Source organism: Typopeltis vanoorti, chromosome 17 (genome assembly GCF_054136105.1).
Source record: "Typopeltis vanoorti isolate ZY-2024b chromosome 17, IOZ_Tvanoo_1.0, whole genome shotgun sequence".
Classification (NCBI taxonomy): Eukaryota; Metazoa; Arthropoda; class Arachnida; order Uropygi; family Thelyphonidae; genus Typopeltis; species Typopeltis vanoorti.
In genome coordinates, this window is record NC_143565.1 from 113,245,598 (window position 1) to 113,269,394 (window position 23,797).

General features: G+C 37.3%; 1 protein-coding gene across 5 annotated transcripts in view; it reads left to right on the forward strand.

Annotated features, from left to right (window-relative positions):
• The first annotated feature begins 259 nt into the window (after nt 1-259).
• The window catches only part of LOC150097806 (uncharacterized), a 105,244-nt gene continuing 81,706 nt past the window's right edge, over nt 260-23,797 (forward strand). For 4 of the 5 annotated variants that reach the window (XM_090406787.1, XM_090406790.1, XM_090406791.1 and 1 more), the window contains exon 1: nt 260-417. The gene's annotated coding sequence lies outside the window, so the exon portion shown is untranslated. The remainder of the gene's footprint in view (nt 418-23,797) is intronic. The other variant, XM_090406789.1, reaches the window with a different exon arrangement.

The following is a 23,797-nucleotide window of genomic DNA, read 5'->3' on the forward strand; positions in this document are numbered from 1 at the left end:
ATTGTCTCTTTTTTAAAACCGTTAAAATCCTACTTTCCCGCCCGTCCCATTCCGATCTATTTAGTTTCGTAACAACGAAAAGTCGTTCATTGCCATGGTAATGGCTATCAATGAACAAAATAAAAGGTACAGAATAGTAGAAAGGGGAAAATCTGTAGAAAGTAAACATAGCGCTGATTACAAAGTATTTTATTGTCTAATGTAATGATGTGTTCGGTGATAAGGAAATTCCGACTGTGAATGACGCGTGTTCGTGCATTGTGATGTTGGAGAGGCGATAATGCGGGTGGTCATTACGTTGTTAAACACCCCTGCAGTTCACTAACAGTGGCTAAGGTGACGACCGTTGTCTGACCCTTGTAGGGTGGTCTGCGAGGATTAAGGTAACCTCAATCGTTTCATTCTTTTCATCTTAAGGTAAGTAGGATTTCTTTTAGCCTACGCAGATATTTGAGGGTTTTTAAATTTCTTTGAACAACCGAAAATGAAATATGTGGGTTTAACATTCCATGAAACAGAAAGATGAATTTAAGATTTTTTTTTCTTCAAATAATGAGACGGTGAAAACTGTTCTCTTTTATTTGGTTGGGGAAGAAAAAGGAAATTAAAGAAAAATTAATTGGAAAAGAAGGGAATTAACTGGAAAGAAGCAAAACAACAAACCTTGGACAGGACAGCATGGAAATCTTTGACAAAATCTCGACGCTTGAAAGCACAAGAGATCACAGTTCTTCTTGGTCTATCTTAAGAAAATTAGTATTTTTTAATGTCTCTAAACTTCTAGTTCATGTTATAATCTTTGATATAAGCCATGCTTTTATGTTATGGAAAACGCCCTTAGACACTTCCTGATCTAAGGGTGCTCCATAACGCAAATGCTTACCTTATCTCATATCTTAAGAAAACCAATTTAAGGGTAAATGTCATTTTTACGCAGCTTTTCTGACTGACTACAGTTGGCCATTTTCAAACAAAATGTTTCCAAAATTCGCGACCACTTTTGGGATTTTCCTTTTTATAAATACAATCGTATTAAATGCATTGATGTTCCAACCTTGTTAATCCCTTTTGATGTTGGAATTAGGCTAGCGATATTCTACTAAATATGATGATTCGGGTATTATAAAGAGGAAAAAAATATATAAACAGGGGTTTATATAAAGGAGGGAATTCTTTATTTTTTGAATAAGAGCTTTCGTCACATCTTCCACGCTAAACAACAAAAATAGAATGCAAAACTTAGGCAAATATTGATAACTGAAACTTGCTGTACCTTATCTGTTAAATTAACATTTCATATGAAAGCATATCACGCTTTCATGCATGCAGTTACGAGAGGTGAGCACAAGTTTTATATATATATATATATATATATATATATATATATATATGCATTAAGGGAAGGGCCACTACCCATACCGGTTTCGACCTTTATTGAGGTCTCGTCAGAGGGAGCCAGACCCATATTAGCAAGCAAGAATGCTTTTTATGTTTCTCGTTATCTGTAGAGGACAATGTAAGGATAGGGTGTTATTGAGCAATGAGCTCTGATCATAGCAGAAGAGTAACAGCAATATTGAACTATAGCTTTGATCATGGCAAGATGGTAACAGCAATAGCCGAGCCACAGAACTTCATTGGCTACAGCATTGCCATCAATCACCCCTCCTCCCCGGGTATCTATTTTAGTCGCCTCGTACGACATGCATGGCTGCAGTGGAGCTATTCTTTACACAGAAAATGGTAATATCAAGTCCTTATCGTTATAAGCACTGGCTTAAAGGGCGAAGCAAGAATGCTTTTCATCTTCCCCGTTATCTGTAGAGGAGAGTGTAGGGATAAGGTGTTATTGAGCTATTAAAGCTCTGATCATGGCAGGAGGGTAACAGCAATAGCCGAGCCTCAGTTAAAACTTTATTGGCTACAGCATTGCCATCCATTACCCTTCCAGGGTATTAATCCCAACTCACCAATATACCTGGCGATACTAAACGCAAGACGCAAGAATTGGCTACAGCATTGCCATCCATTACCCTTCCAGGGTATTAATCCCAACTCACCAATATACCTGTATACCTGGCGATACTAAACGCAAGACGTTGCTGACTATACGGGTGAAGCAAAATGCTTTTTCATTCCCTGCTATCTGATAAGGATTGCTGTGTGAGGAAAAGTTTATGAGCTAAATGCTCTGCCTGAGTGAGTGTGATTTAGAGGTCTTCATTTTGACGTACGATGGCCGAAGATGGCAATACTAAAGTAGAAGCAATGGCGAACTCATATTTACCTATGCGAGTTGCCAAAAGGTGTCTCAACTTATTATTAAATTACTCTCAGTCCTGAAGATACTTCAGGCGCAAACTTTGTTTGCTTACACTTGGATAAAGGATTAAACTAAATTTATAATAACTATCGAAAATGATCTAAGAACCGAATTTCATTTAATGTTTTCTTATTAATCAAATATTATTCGAATCTCAGATTTTTTTTTTTCTTTGTTACTTTAAATGAGTTTTTCAGCGCTCCGAACTGTTTGATTCTACGCAATCTCACCCCTCAGTTCACATGATCATTCCGATCATGTGAACTGAGGGGTGAGATTGCGTAGAAATTTAGCAGTAACCTACACACTCTTTGAATAAGACAGAAGAAACAACTATTTTGGAATAACACTTTCTAAACCCGATCCAGCGATTTACTAGATGGGCGGACGCTAGCCAAAGCCGCATTAGAAACCTGGTTGTAGCAATCTTACTGTTGAGACAATTGGAAGAACAAATATTTCAAATGAAGAACGCACACGCATCAATTCTGGATATGTTAATTTACACTGCGTTTAACCCAGCACTATTTTTTGTTTATCCTAAGAATTCTTCAGTTGATGTGAGAGAGAAGGAAGTTTCTTGTTTGGCGAAAAAAAGAAAAATTCAAATAGTGGGCGAGGTGTCTTTTCGAATCAAAGCAGCACGCTGGCCAACTGAATCACACTTTATGGTTTCAAGTTACTGCCATGTGTGATAAACAAAGAAGCAGTCAGGGGAATTTCGAAGGCCTCTTACTATCATCTCCACCCAGGTGATTGTTATTTTACACCCTGGACAACATTCCTCATCTATGACATCGAAAGTGGAAGCTGTAGTGTACGCATCGTTAACTTCCGCCCTTAACAAAAATGCTGACTTTGCTGACCCCTTCCTCCCCTTTCATTTTCTGTTTCCTGGGTAACTAAAACATGTTCTCGCTTTTTACCACCCATCGTTACTATGTAACGACGTAGGTGGTTGGCGTTTCTAGGTCACTTGGTTGTTATGGTAACCTGGAAATGCCCTCATCGAGTTCACAAAAGGATTATCCATATTTAGAAAATGATGCGGGCACAAAAGGAAGATGACCTGCGTTCTCTTAGAAGGGCGTTCACAGATATTTTCGTGGCTTAAACACTGTTTTTATAGATGTGGCAATGATCCCGTTATATCTAAGGGCGCCACCTGGTGATTATTAACCTAAATAACTGTTTTTTCAAACAAGTTAAAATGTACTACGCATCTTTTGATGTTCGAAGAACTATCCTTTGATCGAATCCCTCTTCTATAGCAGGATCACGATTGGGCTGCAAGATTTGTAGTCATTTGAGGAGATATGACTAATCGAAAATTAATATAAAAATGAAGCCAACTAGTAGATTAGCTGCGTATGCTTTGGCGATTAATTCATATCTCCTGATAGATGGCAACTCCAAATTATGCAAAGTTTAAGCACACGCTTTTCTTTGTTTTTAATAAGTCTCATAAGTCTGAAGAAAATGAGCCGAATACTGAGAAGACAGCCTCAGTTTTGAGTGGGTGCAAATCAAAAGTGGTATCGTTTTATTTTAATAGCGATATTTACTAAAATAAAGAGTCAAGGGCTTCATTTCGGCGATGCAGAATTATATAAATTAAGTGGATATTAAATCCAACATCAGTTCAAAGCCGAATACAGAAACTACAAAAGTTTCGTGCGAAAATTGACCAGAGAGCTTGCGGGAATCCACCGCCGCACTACTACTAGTTACCCTAGCCGAACCTAATAAGAAAAGTACGAAAGCTAAAAGCGCCCGTATATTGCCTTCTATTGGTCGTCAGAGACACCCAAGACAGGAGGATGTGAAGGAGACTCATCATTAACAGCGATCCCACTTAAGTGGGACAAGCTGCAGAAGAAGAAGATTGGTCGTCAGAGACACTGTATAAGTAAAGGACTCTCTAAATATTAGGCGATCCCCTGGACCCACTCCTCACGAGTGACCGAAAGATCGTCCAACTCAGCATTGGTTCCACTCAGTGACAGGCTCACCCAACCACTGAGCAGAACCGCTCATATTCCAGGGTAAAGCATCCTCCGACAAAGCCCCACACGGATCACACCGGAAAGCACCTCCCCCGGAGACTCACAATTCTCTCTCAGGCAAAACGCTTACGAAATCTTAAGCCCCTCAACTGAGGCAAGACTCGGCAGAACCCTAAGAGAGCTAAAACTCTCAGTACTAGGGAACTCGAAGAGTCGGAGAGGTGTATTTTCCCTAAGCGAACTCTCGGTCGGTGCGTAAAGTATGTACTAAAATAAAGAGCCAAAAGGCTTCACTTTGGCGATGCAAAATTATAAATTAAGTTGATATTAAATCCACTTAAGGGCAACTCGGCATATGGCGGCGGTGTATTTCCGCAAGCTCTCTGGTCAACTTTCGCACGAAACTTTTATAGTTTCTGTATTCGGCTTTGAAATGATGTTGGATTCAATATCCACTTAATAACGATATTATTTTTCTGTTATTATTGCTCTAATTCCAACAGGAAAACATTCACATTCTTAACAATTAAAAAAAAAAAGCCACCCAAATAGTTCTAAATTGCAGCCAACTTCCTGCTTTAAGTTTTAGCTCACTTTTTTAATGGGTGCTTGAGATATTAGGTAACCAGGTAAAAGACACGATAAACGATGTCGAAATCAAACGAACGATATGTCGCAGTCATTTCGAAAGATAAAAAAAAAAAAAAAAAAAAACCACCACCCTCCCTTCACTTTAGTCTAATTGGCAACGTGGAAATCAATTCCTAATTTGGTCGGAATCTTAGATGAACATTGTGAGACCTGTGGGGGGTATTGCCTAAGAAAGGATTTTCCTCCTTACACCCACTTTCGTTTTTGTCTGATTGGACTGTGACGGGAGAGAGAGAGAACGTCATAAGAGAGAACGCATTTCAGATTTGGTCAAAAATCGTTCTTCCCTAGTTTCAAAGAGTCTCAAAAATTGGATTTAAAATCTTTCCAAATTCCTCCTTCGAATTTTTGGCAAATCCCTAACATTCAAGTTAGAACTGGAGTTGGGCTCGAGTTTTTATAAACTGGCCTAAGAAAGTAATTAGCTGTTTTTTTGTTAATATCTTCAAGCGTGTTTAAAATAAGATTCAAAGTGTTTTTTCTCTCTCTTAGAGTAAGGCTGTGTGTCTAGCGTATTACGTCTGGAAATGTGTCATGTGACAGGTTTTCCTGTCTACCCGCAGTGAGGTTTGTTGGAGGAAAACTTAGCCACTTTGGTTTTGAAACCAGAACAGCCCTTCAACTGGAAAGGCCTTTAAGGCTTTAAACAGAAATTTGCGTCACCTATAGGATTCAAATCCTGGTTTTTATGACAGACGAGCAAATAGCTCGTTGTCCTTGCTACAGAGATTGTGTGAATTCAGGCACTTTTTGCTGTTATTCTTTGTGTGTTTCAATCTAAGCACTCCTAGCAACTGTTTACGGGCGAAGGTCTTTAAATTTATTTTGTAGAAATTATTTAAATTTACCAGACGGTTGGCAGATATATTCAATCTTGGTTTTTTTCTTTCAAAAGCTTGGCAATTTTTTTACACATAAAGATTTGAAAAGAAATGCTTTTGAAGAAACAAATTGATGTGGACCGGGTGTGTGAGGGGGGGGGGGGAGTAGTTTCAGCAACTACGCATGCGTATACAATATGAAACTGACGTTTCCAAATCAAGCTAGTATTTACAAGCCATGGTAATATATACTGATGCTAATTTTACTTATATAAAAATATTTCTCCCAAGGCATGCTCGGTCACTTTTTTTTTAAGTTTATGCAACGGGCATTTTAATTTATATCAGTAATTTTAACTTGACGGCAGTAGCGGTCGGTGAAAATTTTAAGTGGGGTGCTGCATATGCAAAAAAAAACAAAAAAAAAACTTTTTTCCTAATCAGTAACGAATTTATTAATAAATAAATTTACATATTAAAAATTGCTTTATTAAAAATATTTCATCCTCACCACGAACACACCAATAATAAAAGTTTCGTATCTCACAGAAATAACGAGCGCATGCATACAATTTATCTGTAAGCGACATTGCCCAAACGAGCAGTGTCGGAATCAGTTGTAACGTGCAATGAGAAGCGCAAACGAATATCGGCGAGCTAGCTGCAATTGGCCAAACGTGATAATTCCGACACTGCGTTCGAAGTGTATCTGTTTCGTAATCTAAAGCGTTAATCGAACAATTCCAATTATTAACTATTCAATCACTGTCGAAACATAAGCTTTAACCTTTAATATGTTGTATTGCATTTATATAATGTTAAGCATTGTTATTATTCATAAACACACAAACAAAATTTAATTTTTTCATTTTTTCCTTGGGGGTGCTGCAGTGTCGCAGTGCTTATGTACGAGCCGCCACTGCTTGACGGCCTCTTTATAAAGTACTTTTTATGGATCTTAATTATAAGACAACCCATGCTCGATTTTGACCAAATGCGCATGGGTACAACGATGCAATATTGACGTTTCTAAGCCAATATTGAAAGTCTGGTGATATGTAACGATCCTAACAGCTGCCACCTGGTCGCTACTCAGACTCATAATTAGTTTTACTATTTAGAGATATCACGTGAACTTTCCCTCCTTACCACAACCAAAACATGCGAGCCGAACCTTTCTTATCAGAGAGCTGTTTGCTCAAACTCTCTGCAACACTTGAAAACAGGCATCGACCCGCTGCACGTGAATGTGCTCACTTCTTTTGACACTCGAGAACTGCGAGGAGGATTATGTTCAAAGTTAACCTTTTGTCTCCCGTTTTCAAGGTCAGGGTGCGTTGTAAACGATGTGGGAGCGATTGATGGGAAGAAAGATAAAAGCGAGGTTCACGTTTTTCACCCGTAGTGTTCTCAATCGCTCAGAGGCAGGGGTAGTCGGATTAAGTCGCTTCTGAATGGTGCGCGAGTGAAAATTTGCGTGATAGACAGTTTCCATTATCAAGTTTAGACACCCCTCCCCTTCAGACAGAATTGCTGGTGAAAATTCTCTGTGCGAACTAGACTTCGCTGTAACCAAGTTTCTTTTCCTACTTCATTCTTCTGTGAGCAGTTTCTGCTTATTCAGAAAAGCAAAATTAGCATATTTATAACTGGATATTTCTGAGATAGACATTAAATCTTTTCTATATATTTAATAGGCTTCGAGCCAGTTCTCGAAACGTGAAGATTGAAACAGAAAAAGGAAAAACGTCTACAACAATTTTGCCAGTTGAGTGGTTAGAGTACCCGCTCTTCAACCAGCAGGTCACGGGTTCGAATCCCGCTGCAGGCATGGATGTTTGTCTTTAGGTGGGAGATGAATTTCATTGTCCGGTGTGACACCATCTCCCCGCTTAATGGAGATCTAAAGTGGCTTGAAAAAATTCCAGATTTGGTGTCTAACAGGGTCGAATGCTGGTCTTGAAATTCACGCTTGCTCTTGTTATCATTGAGGGAGTGAGAGGCGTGATTGAAGTCTGATTAGCGGAATAATGAATTACTGACCATTTAAAACTATGTATTTAGACATTTATGTACATTTAATCATACAGATACAACGTTTATTTTACAAATGATATTCTGTCTTTTTCAATTTCATCATCATCAAATTCCTGCCATGTACCCTCAAGGGGTGTACAGGATATGACAGTACTACATGAAAAAATTACATCATTACTAACTTCCTATCTACAATTTTCCTCCAAATCAGTCTGTTACTTGTCAAGACTCCAACATTATCAGATCTTATATTTCTATCGTCTAAGGCACTTTGTACCGTATCAATCCACCTATATCTTGGTCTTCCTCTGGGTCGTTTTCCTGCCAACCTGGCAGAGAACACTTGTTTTGCTAATCTTTCCTCTCCCATTCTATTTAAGTGACCATACCATCTGAGATTAGCTCTGCTAACGCATTCCTGGATGCTGACAATGTCAAGTTCTTTCCTAATATCCTCATTTTTAATATGATATTGCCATTGATGCCATCTGTTCACGCCTCTAATCTTTCTCAGGACTCTCATATCTGCGGTCTCTAGTCTTTGGTCAAGTGTTTTACTTCTGACCCAGCTCTCAGATCCATAAGTTAAAATTGGTTTGAACACAGTCTTGTATACAGCTAATTTAGTGTTCCGACTAATTTCTTTCTTATTCCATATGAATTTATTCAATTGACTTCCCACGATCCCAGCTTTGCTGATTCTGTTGTCTATTTCTATATTTATTTTACCATCTTCAGTAAAAATTGTGCCTAAGTAGTTGAAATGTTTTACTTGTTCCACAGGTTCTCCATTCACAACACAGTTGACATTTTCAATGATTCTGCCTATTTTCATTGTCTTTGTCTTTTTATTGCTGACCTTCATACCATATCTATTACAACAGCTACTCAATTTAGTCAGAGAATCTTGCAGACTTGTAGCGGATTTATTTAGAAGTATAACATCATCCGCATAAAGCAAAAAGCTGACATTAACATCTCCAATTTTGATATCAGGTTTAATACCACATTCCTTCATAATGTGATCCATATAGATAATGAATAACAGAGGGGATAATGTACATCCTTGTCTCACACCAGATTTAACATTAAACCATCTTCCTGTACTTCCTTCAATTCTAACTGCTGATTCACAACTCAAATAAAGACTAAGTATTGCTTGATATAATGCCCCATTGACACCATATAACTGCAGCGTATTGAATAGCTTCTCTCTTGGCACCTTGTCATATGCCTTTTCCAAATCGACAAAACTTAAATAAAGATCTTTGTTATATTCCCATGCTTTCTCGACTATTTGTCGTAAAGTGAAGATCTGATCCTGACAGTCTCTATTTGGCCTGAATCCAGATTGTTCTTCAAGCTTTTCTTCCACTATTCTTCTGAACCGTTTCTCAAGTATACTTGCATAGATCATGCCAGGAACATTCAGTAGGGAAATACCTCTGTAATTCTCACATTCAGTTTTATTTCCCTTTTTATATATGGCCACTATGAGAGCTCTACTCCAATCATCGGGAATTCGTCCCTCTGTCCAGGCCCTCTGAACCATGCAGTGCAGCCACTGTAAGACTCCTATACCACCATACTAAAGCATTTCTGGTCGAATATCATCTACTCCTGCTGCCTTTCCACATTTCAAGCCTTTGATGGCTTTTTCTACTTCAAGTATGGATATGTATTCCTGACTGCATGCCTGGTAAGTGTTTTTTTATCACTGTGTTGTCATCACTGCTTGTTTCATTTAGCAGTTTTTCAAAGTAATTACTCCATACTTCAAGGATATCTTTTTCTCCTGTTTTCATTTCACCTTTATCATCTCGAATTCCTTTTACAGCACTCTTTCCTCCATTCCTAAGCTTCTTCAACAACCTCCAGAATATTTTGCCACCTGCTTGATATTTATTTTCTATATTCTTGCCAAAGTCCTCCCATGACTTTTGTTTAGCTAGTTTTACACACTGTTTAGCTTTCTTACATTTGTCTCTGTATTCTGTAAGAGTAAAAGCTGACTTATTTGCCAGGAACTTTTGATATGCTTCCTTCTTTTCCTTCACTGCCTCTTTAACTTCCTGTGTCCACCAGGGAGTTCTGATTTTTTTATCCTTGCACACAACCTCACCACATGCCTCTCTGGCAGAATCAATCAATGTTTCCTTCAGAGTTTGCCACTGAATATCCAAGGTTTGATTCCTGTTCTCAAACTCTTTCATTTTCTTTTCAATAATCTTTCTGTATTTTACTCTACAGTTCACATCTGAGAGCTGCTCAACTTTTATTCGCTTTAAAACTTTCTTACATATCTTTCTTTTCAATATCAAATTCAATTTTATCCTGCTCAAGACTAAATAGTGATCACTTCCAATTTCAAATCCTCTGTACACTCTGGTGTCCTGCACCAGGGAGAAAATATCACTATCAACAATAACATAGTCAATGAGACTTTTCTTATTCCTAGCCTCTTCTCTCCATGTGAATTTGTGCACATTTTTATGTTGGAACATGGTGTTAGTAATAACCAGTCCATGTCCTGAGCAGAAATCCAACAGATATTTGCCATTATTATTAGCTTTGCTCTTTTCTCCAAATTTTCCCAAAATATTTTTGTATGTCTCACAATCATTTCCTACTCTACTATTTAGATCCCCAACAAGGACCAACTTTTCCTTTTTCATTGTGTCAGTTGCTTTTTCTAAAGCCTCAAAAAATTCCTCCACTTCTACCTTAGTAGAACCTTCTGTGGGACCATAGGCACAAATAAGTCTCATTGTCCAGTTCCCCATTCTCATATTTGCCCACATTACTCTACTTGAGACTGACTGCCATTCAAGAAGATTAGCCTCGTAATTTGTGTTGAATACTATGGCTACTCCTTCTTTCCCTTGATTGTCATTGCCTGAATATAACATTTTGTATTTATTGCTCAGAAAGATCTCTCCAGTTTTGGTCTTTTTTGTTTCATTCACCCCTATTATGTCGATCTGGTACTTATCTAATTCCTCAGTTAGCTCCATTTCTTTGCCTTTCAGGCTTCTTACGTTGATAGTACCGATCTTTAACTCTGGTGATGTTGAGTTGGGGTTTGTTTTCAGATGTGTTCCAGTAGCTGACTTTTCGCTGTTCGCCCTGGTTCCCTGGCGAAAACAACGGGGGCCTTGTTTAACCGGGCGACGCCCCAGCCGGCATGAAATTTTGTCATGTTGTACCATCATTTTTTATTTTGGTTTAACCAATAAGAATACAATTTGGTCGGCTAAATCCCAAATTGCCAGCCCATCCTCGTTCGTTCAGTATTAAAGTAGATACCCAACAGGGTGCACCACGAGAAGGTGAGGATTGGACATTAGGTTAGAAGCCCTGGTCGGTTCTCCGCATTCCTTTAAAGGCTATGTGGAGGTCTCCTCTCAGTTATACAGCTTTGGCCCTTAAGCACCCCTTAAGCTTTTTCAATTTAGCTACTTGAATACAAATTCTACTCTACGGTTCTTCTTTATGAACTGGTCAATAACATCGTCATAAAAAGTTGGTTGTAACTTAATTTTCCCAAGCAACACGCACTCTTGTAAAGGCTGGCTGAAGCTCACTGGCTAGAGCTACTTTGACTGCGTATGTCCTGTGTTTAAGACGACGTGAAGGGAGCAGAAATGGCTATGTGCGCATGAAATCAGAGTGCTTCTGCGAGGACCTGGAAGCTCCGACAACCGAGCAAGCATCGGCCTTCGATACACAACTCATTTATTGCCGCGCAAGCTTAAGACGTCTTCTGTCTACAAAAATAAAAGCCTAAATGGAATGCTTATAAATGCATGCATTTATAAGCATTCCAAAAAAAAATAATTATAAATATAAATGCATACTATTTATTAACAAATAAATAGTACTTCTTTCTCAATTAATGAGCTTGCGCAGCAAGCATGCAGAATTCGCCCCTGGTGTCTAGAGCAGTTTCCGGACTATGTAAAAATAATGTTCGCTTGATATTTTCATCTCAAATGAACAACCGATCTAACGTAAGTATTTTTTTATACAATGAAACCTGTGGTTAATTCATCACTAAAAAACGCACGTACTAACCACAGTGATAAGTTTTAATAGGTAAATATTTCATCCCAAGTATCTTAGGATTGTCTTAGTACAGTAATTCAAATATATTATATTCAAATATATTCAAATATCTTAGTACAGTAATTCAAACATTACTAGGAATAACATACAGTTAGGGCGCGTGATTACAATGGAATTTCTAATTTATTGAGAGTATTTTATTAAAACTTATCACTGTGGTTAGTAGGTGTGCTTTTTAGTAACCCAAGTATGGAATATGTCTGGCACTGACGTTTGATCACAAGCGTTTTGTTTATGAATGAATTTGAGCGCTAATCCTTCAGAACTAGGACTTAGATCATTCGAGTCCAATTACTAATTTGATTGATCGATTGGAAGGTCAAAGTTCGCGTTATTTTCTAAGAAGAGCCACAACTGTCAACGATATCTTTCCATACATTATTCTTTTCTTTACAATGGAAACGAAAGAATATCCTGTCGACCTGTTTATCTACGTGTCTATTCAGCCTGTAACAACTTAATTTAACCCTGCGGAGGTCGCGCTTATCTGACAGATACGAAGTGTTTAATATAAATATTCTTACACATATCCGGCGTATAGCTTGGAGGTCATGAGTAGCTGCGCATGCATATATTACGAGTGATACTCCACACTGTTTATGCGGTCAGTTTTAGTTTAACACGCATTATGTAAAAGTGTGCCATAGTTCATAGCAAATTGTATCTGAGAGATACCGCGACCATCGATGTCGGTATAGTATTGGTTTAGTTTTTTTTTTCTTCTTTTGTTTCTTTGTTCAATAATGTCTAGATTGTAACTGAAAATAAATAAACCATCATGCATTATATTTGCAGTTTTTTTTTTTTTTTTTTTTTTTTTTTTTTTTTTTTTTTTTTTTTTTTTTTTATCGCATTTTAGCACATGCTAGTAATGGATGTATGTCTCAGATCCACGCGACCTCCGCAGGGTTTCAAAAAAAATAAATAAATCTTTTTTTTTTTTTTTCTTAGAGTATTTTTCATAATGGCAGTGTGTGAGTATTTTAATGACTTCTTGCCCGTACATATATAGATAGGCTTTTTATGTCAAACATGAACTTGTGTTACCAAGGTTTTTGATCGAGTATATTAGAAACGAAGGGTCCTTTTCAGTAAAAAATTATGTAAAGTCATGGAAGCAGTTGAGTAATTGGCCAATAAGGACAAATGGCAACCATATTAGCGGTTATAAAGAAAATCCATTATGATGCTACGAAAAAATGTAAAAATGACGTGTAGGCCGACATGAAAGGTATTGTTTATGATGGCACAGTCTGACCTTTCCAGTTAACTCTTCCTGTTTTGTTTAATGTGAGATATCTTTGGGAGTAGACTGTTGATACTTTTGGCGATCAATCCATGTATTTCGCAATTTAAAATTTTAATTTTTATAAAATCTCAGAACATTTGCAATTGACGAATCAGGGAAAAAAATCAGCTAACGCCTTTTTATTCTCATATATAGGGAGTAGGCGAGGCCGTTTTAGCCCTATCTAACTTTTGGAGACTGCGTGGGCAGTTCAATCTCCAGTGGTACCAAATCAGAGATAGCTGGCCCGAGGCTATCACTAATTAAGCGGCACGCAGTGAAGAGAGACTGCTCCACAAGTGCCGCCATCTCGTGGTCCCTAATCCTAACACTTGTATTTAATGTCTGTGTCTGAAATAATGTGGGTTCTACAGTCGATTTTCTTGATTTTACCGGACGAAAAACCCGAGTTTCTGGGAGAAAAAACTCTCTTGCCAGTACAGAGAGCGACTTACTCGGGAACCGGTCGAAAAAAGGTTTAGAAAAATTTCTTGTAGTCACCGACTAGATTCGAAACCAAGAAGGCTTCCTTCGTGTGGTCAAGTGCCGTGGCGTGCAAACAACACATCCACTGAGCTATACAGGCATTTTTTATTTTAAAAAATTAGCTAACACCTTTTTATTCCCGTGTATAGGGAGTAGCGAGGCCGTTTTAGCCCTATCTAACTTTTGGAGACTGAGTGGGCAGTTCAATCTCCACTGGACGGATCAGATATTTTAAGAAGATACCCATTCTCTGAAGAAAAGATTCTTTTTTCTCCTTAGTTGGTCCATTAAAGATGAGGAATATTCTCTGATGACCCAACCTTTCCCTCTAACTTATCGATACCACAGACCACATCATTTTAGTATTCAGTTGCTACCAACACAATGTGCTTCAGCTGGTTAATGCTGACCCATTTACTCTTTTTAAGGAAGTAGGTGGTGTCTGATTCCGAGATGCTTCGTTTTTGTTTGTATTAGAGTCTGAAAGGAAACTGGTGCATTCCCATTTCCTTGAACTTCACTCGGTCCCACCTTTCCCGGCATTTTAATCAGAGGTTAACTCACAAAGTGAAATCTAATGCCACACCACGCATTCATACGGAAACGTGCTGCCATTTGAGTTCTATCAACAGTACAGACTATATGGAATTAAGCGTGGGGTGGAGACAGTCCTTCGATTGATTTAGCCAACCGTTTAAACCGCTGGGGTGGAGTACTGTGACTTTCATTTTTTTAAGAGACCCGAAGCGACTGTTACCTAATACGAAAACGGTTTGATAAAAGTAGGCACAATGGATCGTTTGCTGTCACTAACTCCGGGACACACCCGTCACGAAAATATTGTTGGCCATTTCCGGGTTGCTCCAAATGGACTAAATTAGTTTTGTGAAATTGTCCTGATACTCTCACGCCAGAGAAGAAATGTTGTTCTATTGTCTGAGAAATTGTTTGTTGACAGGGTCTCTTAGCGTGCTGAGGTCCTTTCGAACTGTACATATACGGTGGTGAAAGTAGGGAGGACTTGGGCGTGTTACTATAAAGTTAAAAAGATATAATTGTTGGTGTCAGGGCACCAACAGACTTCTAGAACCCATCGTTTGAATCCACTATAGAGAAAACATGCCGTTTTAAAACTACGATAGTTTGCAATGCATATACAAATTCCTGGACTAGAGTCGAATAATAAGTTAGTAGATACAAAATAATTAAATTTTATGTTTTTTAATTTTTTTCGGTAATCAGAACTTTAATTGCCCTGAAAGTATTACTATTATATATATATAATATATATATATAATATAATATAATATAATAGTGTGTGTGTGTGTGTGATCTATATATAATAGATCATTGCATATTGCATAACAATAGTCTGAAAGGAATATAATAATAGATCACTCCATTTAAGTGTCTCAAATGAATACCAAAACGTGGGAGAAAATATAATTCCAATTTTATGCGATTAGAAAATTAAAACGAAAAGGTGTCTTAACATATTTTATCTCAAATATGGAAAAATGTTATATTTTAAATTAATTTATCATTATTTAACAAAATTTTAACAGTTGCTTTATATTTTTTGAATATTTTAAAATATAAAAATGAATCATTTTGCGTTTTCTGAATTTTTCTTTCGGCAGCAGTCTGCTGCGCCATTTCATACATAGTTCCTCTTTCTCTATTTTCTGTTCATGTCAAAGGAACAACGAGGCGTTGAGCGATTTTCATGTACCCAAGATGTCAAGCCAACTGACATTTTATCGGCAGCCATCACCTTCCTTATCTCTATAAGGAGATTTCTGACCCAAACGATAGAGCTTACTTGAACTAGAACGACTGTGCGCAGACTCTGAAACAGTATTTCAAAATTTGTGCTTTTCTTTTGGATGATTGGTGTAGCAAATTAGCCTAAGTGATTCATTTTGTTCCTAAAATACGTCAGTCTTAGATTTTTTAGCCTACCACCTTTTACATTATTGATGCAAGTTCATCCATGTTTTAACTGGCATCGCCAATTTATCGATTAACATAACATCTCTCTAATACAGATCAATTTGCCAATAAATCAGTTTGAGATAATTTGAAATCGTTCTTGCCGATTCCTATTCATCTTTGAATATTCTAGGTCACACAGATTCATAAAACGACTGTGTAAAATAGACTTCCAGTACTCGAATAACGTGCCCTTTTCTAGAAATGTGTTCCAACCACAAACAGCCAAACCGACCAATGCATTGCACAGTCCCATTTTTCTCTCCTAAATGATAAGACTTTGCTAATACGATCATATAACAACCTAGATAACATTTCGTTGTATTAGTCCAGAGATCGTCTGTGTAGCTTTTTTTTTAACGATAGAGAAGTTAAACACAAGTGGAATGACTTCTACATTGTAGAGAATCCTACTTGGTAACAAACAATCCCTGCAGTGCCGAAATTCCTTGGCGAAACGTGACATTTCACTTATTTGTTTAGCTAATCCACGAGACTCCTAAAGAGTGTTTACCATTCACAAAAATTGTAAATTGGGATTGTTCTGATTTTACTACGTATCATCGTAAAAAGGATGACTTGAGAAAATTAATTTTTATATTTGCATACGAAAACATAATTTTTCAAGAAACAAAGTACTTTTAAGATTTAGTGGACAGTTATCTCTTCCACTGTTTCTATTAATTGAAAGTAATGGGGTCCATCTCCTGCGTTAAAGTATCATTGCTGACAATTAACGTTTGTGATCATGCGTTTAGGGACTGCCTGGCTTCAATAAAATCTTTGAACTGTTTGTTAGATTTCATAGTCTGGCCTTCAATCTCAGACATTTTGGTCACTTGAGTAAACGTGAAGCTCTCTTCAATGGCAGATTTAAGGAATGCGAGACCCAAGGTTTCAAACCGTAATGTCCATTCGCGCTTCTTGCAGTGTAGTTCCAAGTATATTTTTCATGAATATGTTCCTTGGCATATATTATAAAACAAGCTAAAAACCACTTCCTTGTCACGTGCCACTGCAAATTCAGAGACTACGGCCCTAAGCCATAGACGTTGTGGAATAGCCCACGATTTCTGAAAATAAACAGTGAATTTAAGATACGGTAAGGAACAAGGAAGGTATATGAAATTATTAGTAACTTGATGTGTATACTTTAGTGTGCAAAATGTTATGTTGGAATATTTTAGACTAAATATTGCGATAAAGAATCGTTTTCTCTCCTTGTTCAAATATTTCTTCACTATACAGATTTCGAAACTTGAATATTGTGATTGTTGGAAAAACACTTTTTTTTTCCTCTCAAAGTTTTTCTGATTCTATATATACATATAGTTTTATCGCTATCTCTGATTGTCATTTTCAATATAATAATACGATAATCAAAAAAAAAAAGAGTTGTGCTTTAAACTACCCGTTAGGTCGCACGCCTTTGTTTTTTATGTGTGGGATAGTCATCGCATCTGTTGTTTTTCTTCTCTGCTAATAACGGCCTAAATGTTTTGCTTTGCTGTCTTCCCCATTTCGGGGGGGGGGGGGGAACTACCTCCTCAGAAGTATTAAGTTCCAGTCGGGTGTAGATCCATCTTTTAAGATTCTATCAAAGATGGATTAATTCCATAAGCATTCTATACAGTATTTCTTAGAGTATTATATCCTAACCTATTCCCTCAGCCATACTGCTGGTAGGGATAGCTATGTATGCTATAGTCCGACAACAGAAGGAAGAGTTCTCGTTGGCAGACTGCCAAGAAGAGTCCATTCATGTTGAAGGGGAGAAAGAAAAAAGGCGATGAACGAATTGGTCACCAACACGCGAAATCACGTGCTTTATACGTAAAATTTTCCAACTGTTATACAAGCAAAATAGTTACCACTTTAAAAACTACAATGATCATAAAAGAAAAGTTAATTTTCCGACTTGTAATAATAAACAACTCATCCCAGAAGACGGATTGACTACCCTGTTATCGGAATCGATTCTCCTTTTGACATGCGCAGAAGTGTCGAAGGGTCTCGCGTCTGTGGGCGTACTATACCATACTAGGAGATGATTATGAGCAAGGTGGTTTCCCGTGGCCTTCCTTGTCGTAATATATTTTATGATTGTAGCCGTGTGTGTGTGTTCACGGGACCGGTTTGCCTGTTTTGAGGGATGAAAAACCTCCACCACCGTACGAGACAGGTTAACTCACCTTTAGTCGAAAGAGACCAGATAATGCTCCTCACGTCACTGACCGGAATCAAACCCAGGTCTTTCCGACCAAAGGGCTTCGTCTATACTGAATGAGCTACGGAGGCGCCCTCTGCAGTGCTTGGATGTCCATAAATATCTCTTGGACAAGTCTCTTCGTTTATTTATTTTTTTTAATAGAAGTTATTCTAACAACCGAAAATGGTTGTTAGGATCATTTCTGTTGTTTCTTTAATGAGTTCATATTCGTTCAAATTTTTACTTTTTCTGTAGCAGCAACTAAAAAAAGGGAAAAACTTGAATTATAAGATGCAAATTCACGTCCTTGTTGAAACGCCTTGGAGGTAATTATGAAAAAATTGCTAATGAAGTGATTCCTTCAGTTAAGGCGGTCTCGAAATCGCTTATCCAACAATAACGGGTTTCTTAAAACAACACCTCTCCACCCATTCCCCCCCCCCATTCTGTTTTTCCTTCTCTTTGCCGTTATATCTGTTCGACAGGACGGGGATAGCCTTGACTATAAAGTAAGCCAAGGCCATCATTGCACGGGGGGGGGGGGGAGATGCCGTAGTTGGAAATTGGGTCAATCAGAGCAGACCCTCATTTGAACACTTTGCTTTACATTGAGCAAACAGCTTCCGTGGTTGGATTTTTCTGTCGCACGCTGTCTTGAGGGCGGTTTCTAAGGGAAGAATAGATTTGGGTTGCTCGAGTTTTGGTGATACGTTAATGAGAATGTATCCCGATGATTGTTTTTTTTTTTTTTAGGGAGGGTCAGACGCTGGAATAAGACACGAAGGAAATTATCTCGTTTTTCGACCTTCAATTCCCACTGCAAGTGTCGTGATAACTTCCCAAATAACCTTTCGCTCTCTTGTTCCCATATCGAATCCGTTTTTGTTGCTTCCATATACTTTAGCAGAGAGGAATGTTAACAAAATGGGTTTGGCTGTCAAGTGTGTGTGACAACAGTGCCCAAAACTGCACAGTTTTGTTTACAAAAGGTGACAGTATAACCAAAGTGTCTTCATTGTCACCTGTTTTCTCATCCCGCCCTCTGGTGAGCATTTTTTCCACTCTGAATTGTATATTTTATGGAACTATAAAACTTTCTCCTGTGATGTGCCGCTTCATTTGTCGGCCACATATACAGACATGAAAAGGGTGTTTAACTCTCGGAGATGAGCATCCTTACATAGAAGTGGCACAGGTGCGAATGAAGGAGGATGCAAGCAGGTGGTGGGGCTTAGACGAAAATGCATAACAAAGCGGAACGGTACCCTTGAGGGGGGATAAAACTTGTATCGAGCCATTAAATCAGGTTTTATTGGAAATTCCTCTTGTCTAATCCCTGAAAGTGCTTGGGAGTTTTTTGCCAGCACGTATTATCCTTTCACACATACATCCTTCTCATTTAAGTTTTTGTTACGTATTTATTTATTTTTCGTTTGAAATAACATGTCGCATCAGTTCTAGTTTATGGCACATTCGAGGGATCTCTTGCTATTCGCTAAGTTCGACATCGCTTTAAGTTTATTTTCATTCGCACACCTGCTTATACAAATTTATCCAGTTTATATCCATCTGAACTAGATTCCAGTAAGATTGTTTATCCTTTGAATTCTCAAATTCTCACCTTTTATAAGTTATTGTCACCAGAAATACGGAGTTCGTTGATTATCTGTTACATAGAACGTGCACCAACCTTTTAGTATGGCATTTCTTACGTGTGTGTATAATTTACTATCTTAGTATCACCTGTTGAGCATACATATCAGGAATTTGACAACACATCAGACGATTTGTTTTAAAGCAATCCCATGCAAAGTAATGCGTGGAACTAAATTTGAGCAAAAAAAAAAAAAAAACAAACAAACTCGGCATCAATTTTTTTTCATAGCTTTTCCACTTGCTGTTGAAGTTCTCATAAATACTTCTATCAATAAACATATCCAGAAATATGTAGATCATATGAAGGAATCTAAACATAATGCAACATCAGAATTAAGTAGTTCACCAGTGCATTTGAAAATAGCTTACAGTCCCACTGGAATTAACAAAGCCTGTAAAACAGTTTCTCAACATGGGGAAATTTAAATATTTTGGGGAGCAATTAGAAAATGACGTTGCATTCGTCACCTCATCACTGATATACTCAAAACACTCACCACTGTCGGCGAGGGAGGGGAACATCAAAATCGTTGAGATGGGGCATGATCCAAAAAACTGCTGTAAAAACTTGTGTTTGGGGGGGGAGAAGTGAGTTAATTAAATAAAATTTCTTTTTTATGTAATTTAATTCAGTTCGTGGATTAATTTTTTTTAATTCAGTTAGTGGATTAAAAATGAAAATTATGAGAATCCTTCCAAGATAATTAATCATTAAAGAGTGAAATAATATTCTACATTATTCTCACGTTACTAAATTAGGATTAGTAATTCAATGTTTCTCAATCTCACATAAAATTTCCTTGAGCAGGAAAAAAAAAAATTGCTAATCAGATGCTATGTCAAATAAGGTTGTCATTCTACCCACATCGTGTAAGCAGATCAACTGACCCACCTGGCTCTATAGACCTTGTTCCCAGCATCAGTGAAAAAGTTCAAATGAAAACAAACTAGTGGAGATCAACCACAAGAAAACTAACAATATCAGAGCCTGAGGAGAACCTGCTTAACAAGCTAATTCTCTACTTTGTGTGTCACGTTGTACCAGTTTCCCAGGCTAAGCGTGGTCGAAATCCCACATTGTTGAAGTCTTTGTAAAACACACACTCAAGCATGCACAAAAAATAGAACTTTAACTGAATTAAATGTGGTAAACATCTTTCAGAAAGTAGATAGTCTGAAATGTATATTTGGCGCGTTGCTAACTGCCAGTTAGCGAAATGTATGATTTTAGTTCCCTTTTCGTAAGACAAAATCCGTGTCTTGTATAATACCACGTGAAACAGGATTATTTCTCCCTTCGGGAAACCAGTCCAAGTTTAATGAGGTCCTTTTAAAGTAAAACTGCTTTGTCTTCGCCTATAACGCTTCGATGTCCCAAATATCACTGAAGTATCATTGCTGTAACACTGCTACCACCTACACACCACGCTCTCATTATCAGCACTGTTTTAGGGCTCATAAAATAACATTCACGCTCCCCCTATCACTGAAGAGCCCCTTAAATTCGTCGAATAAAAGTAACTCTGCATCCCAGAAGCATATTTTCAATGTTTTCATTTTATATAATTAAATCGATCAAGAAAGAAATTGAGTCGTAGTGAGCACTCTGTCCCTCCCACCCCTTTTTAATTATTTTCTGTCCTTTTAAGGAGTACACCTACTCCTTAGGAGTAAATGTACTGTATTAGTCCTTTTTCCCCCCCTTTTTTACTTAATTACTTTTGCTATTTCTATTTGATTATATTTGGCATGTTTTCAGTAATGAAAAGGATCGCCAAATTTCCATGCATCTTCCATCGCATCATTTCAAAACTTATAAATTTCCATAAATATAACATGTCCGTTTTAAATACTTCCAGCTGGAAGTTATCTAAAATCTGTAAAAGCAAAATAGACTAGACTACGAATTAGTAATCATGAAAATGCTAAAACTGACAAAGGACTACAGAAGGAAGCATAGACGGCAAATGTCATGATTGAGCTAGACTTGATACTATTATAAGAATTTAAAAATTCCTATTCTATTATAATAAAGAATTTCAGTAAATGACACCGTATAAACCTCTACCTATCCAAACTTGTCACTGTTTGCATTTATACTTATAAAGCAAACTATATTTTATCATGCTAATCGAACTGCTCGTACTGAAGTCTTTTGCCATGCAAAACGTCAGAATAGTGGTGATAGGGTGTTATGTAAAGCGACAGATTACAACGGTAGAGTACACGCGATGTGTGTCATCGAAGCAGAAAGATTGACGAAAAACATTGACTCAGGAAAAATATTTCAAATATTTTCGTTTCATGCAGGAACAGTGAAAGAATAAATTCATTTTTTTTTAATTCCAAAGATTCAAAAACATCTTATACTCGATCAGATGAAGACAACTATCCTTCAAAACTCACAAGACGAACACAAAGTTGGTATTGGCAAATGCCCTTTTCAGAATCTCGCCACCCTAGTATTAAATCATGTAATACGGTCATGGTATCCTGTACATCCCGTTAAGATACATGTCAGGAAATAATAATATTCTAATTTATGGCGATCTTCCAAAGGAGAGAAAGCAAATATCTCTGTTGAACATGAACTTGATCCTTTGTTTCGAAGATCTTAAAATCTGATTAAAAATTCCCGTAGCATGAATTTTGGTGATTAAACATGAGAAAATGCTTCCTATTCGGTATTTTTGCAAAATCAGAAGTAGGAGGGGGGGGGGGGTCATTAAACGTATGAAATATACATTGTAGAACTGCTTATTTAAAAGGAGAAAATTTTAATTTTGGCCTTTCCACCAGGAGACTTAAGTTCATCTAAGTTAGCAACGGCATTAAATCCACGAATTACCCGATTCGTGTTTATATGTGGATATAAATATACTCCCAAACGAAGTTCAAGATCAGTTTTATGTGTAAAGAATATTGTTAAGAATTTCTTGACAATAATAAGATAACTGAGGGGGGGATGGTTTAATTACGACTGAAATGCTTCAAGGCAGTCCAGTGTATTATACCGTTTTTATTATGAGGCTCAAGTAGTCCCTGATACGAAATTCGGACTGGGATCTCGCACACGGAACTAGCGGGATGAAAATATTCTTATTGGATGTGAGACGTGGCACTGCTTTTTAGGTAATGACTTTGGTAGCGAGATGCCTTTTTTAAATCCATTCCATACCTCTCTCGTCCAAGATCTTTTAATTATTTCAGTATAACCAATTTATAGACATACTAGTTGTTTAGTATCACGTACACAACTAGCTAGCAACTTTTCCCCCTCAGTACAATGAGTTAAATCTTCGTGTGCTTTCAGAGAAAAAGATCAGATTAAAAATAGTTCTGATTCTCAAGTTTTTGTTTAGAGAACAAGAATTAAAATATCCACCGAAAGTTTTGGGCACTTGCGATGGAATGATCGGAACATATCTGAGCTAACTTGAGAGTTTTATGAATTGCAAACTGCACAACTACGTTGCATGCGATAACATGCCATAATGCATAAAAATACGTGATTTTTTTTTTCTTTTAACTAAAATGGATTTTAATTCATGTTATTCTCTCTTCGAAACAATAAACCTAGCAAATTGAAATCGTACTTCTCTGTTGAAGAGTTCATTGGGGAAAAGTGGCTGTTGATGATTCCCGAGATTTTTAGTTCAAAATGGCCGCAGTTACTTTCTGTTGTGGCCATTTTGAACTAAGCATCGACAGAAAGGATATTTGGATCGAATTATGAATCCTGATTTCCCAAACAGATTCTTTCACGACTTTTTTTCATTGCTAAGAGATCAATCACAGGTATATTATTTCGATAACATTTTCGTTATTTCAATATTTGTTGTTTATTGTAAATTATTGCATAAGCAAGTATTGCATGCCGATAACTTTGCTTATGCCTCTCCGCATTATTTCGCATTTTTCTATGAAGGGATCGCCAGGCTACAAATACTCAGGCGAGTAGGAGAATTATAATTGTGTTAACTTTGTTCTTCCGTATTTTTTATTTTTATTTTTAATTATAAATTTAAGACAAACGGATTCTGTATATACCAAGCATATTTTGTTATTACAGTTTATCCATCTGGTTTGTATTGTGATAGTTTTGGTATCACCCACTGAGCGATTTTCAAGATAAAGGAGAGAAAGAAGGAATAAACCATATACTTATAATCCGTCGCCCTCACTAAAGAAATTACACCCTCT